This window comes from Triticum aestivum, chromosome 3D (assembly GCF_018294505.1).
Source record: "Triticum aestivum cultivar Chinese Spring chromosome 3D, IWGSC CS RefSeq v2.1, whole genome shotgun sequence".
NCBI classification, from domain to species: domain Eukaryota; kingdom Viridiplantae; phylum Streptophyta; class Magnoliopsida; order Poales; family Poaceae; genus Triticum; species Triticum aestivum.
Window position 1 is genome coordinate 612,777,861 of NC_057802.1, and position 1,450 is coordinate 612,779,310.

Consider the following 1,450-nt stretch of genomic DNA (forward strand, 5'->3'; position numbering starts at 1 on the left):
CCGTTCTAAATATAAGTTTTTTTAGACATTTTAAATCAACTACAACATATGAATGTATGTAAACATATTTAAAGTGTAGATTTACTTATTTTACTTCGTATATAGTCATTTATTGGAATCTCTAAAAAGACTTATATTTAGAAAGGAAGGGAAGGAGTACTTAGATCTCCATCCATCCATCGATCTACTGTGTACGTAGAATGTGCGATGGGAGTTTTTAATCGATCGAGCATATACATGCACGGCTCGACCACTGTGCGCCACATGATAGATCGATTGATTGATCCACGCCAAGTAATAATCCAGCACGTAAAACAAGCTGCACCAGTGATGCATGCATGCATGGTCCATGCATACGCATGTCAACCTGTTTACTGTTTACTCTGACGCACGGATCCAACATCGATCGTGCAGAGTCAGCCTTTCACTATACGGCGTGCATGGCGCATGCATGCTGACCTTTCGTTTCATTGAATGAAGCTGGCCTGCGATGGACCGATCCGGCGGCCGGGCCCGCGTGTCGGCATCACAGGTTGCTCCAAGCCAGCACACACGACATAAGGAAATCATGCATGGGATGCGAGCATGCAGCCACGTTGACGACACATAGCTAGCTGGAAGATGCTTGCCCTGGGCAGCACGGGTCAACACCTCGTCGTATCCCGTGGCGGCGAGCCCTTGGCCCCAATTAATTCGCTTTGGTCATTTGCGATCATGCATGGTCGATCGAGACTCTCACCCCACTCGCTCGATCGATCAGCTAGAGGTCAACCCCTAATGCCAACAAACCACGTACGCATGCGTATGATTCAACATGTTCACTCATCCATCGTCGACCGGTGGAATCTACCTTAGCACAGCTTCGATCCGATCCATGTCGTACCCGTCGTGTGGAGATGCGGCCGGTGACTTTCACTTTTATCTCATTATTATTAGTTTTTCGTTACGGTCTTTTGTTACTACATCTCTACTAGTTAACTGCCGTATTCCTAAGGCTGGTGCACCGGCAGGAGTCAGCCGTCGGATCAGCCTCCTCAGTGCTCACCGGCCATTGGAGCTCACCTAGGTGAAATAAACCAAGCCGTAGCTGCGCGTAACATTTTCCTTATGCGTTTGCAATAATCATTTGTAGCAGATCCTCCAAAGTCATCGCAACATGTTGGTCCTGTGTTTGCGGCAAAACCTAAACCAGGATGTACCATGCCAACCAAACGTGTGCAGCATGAAAAAGAAAACAGTAACCTTCTCCAACCAAATTATGTATCATTTGTTGACAAATGTTGGGACGCTAGAAATGCCCAAGTCCTCCAATCCTTGAATCCTGACACTTACATGGTAAGAAACCAGTATAGAATACTTTATTGAGTATGTTGGTAGGGTCTGGTCATCCCATCTGGGACGACTTAGCTTTGTGCCTACATGGATTACCACATGGCTTGGAAAGGGATCA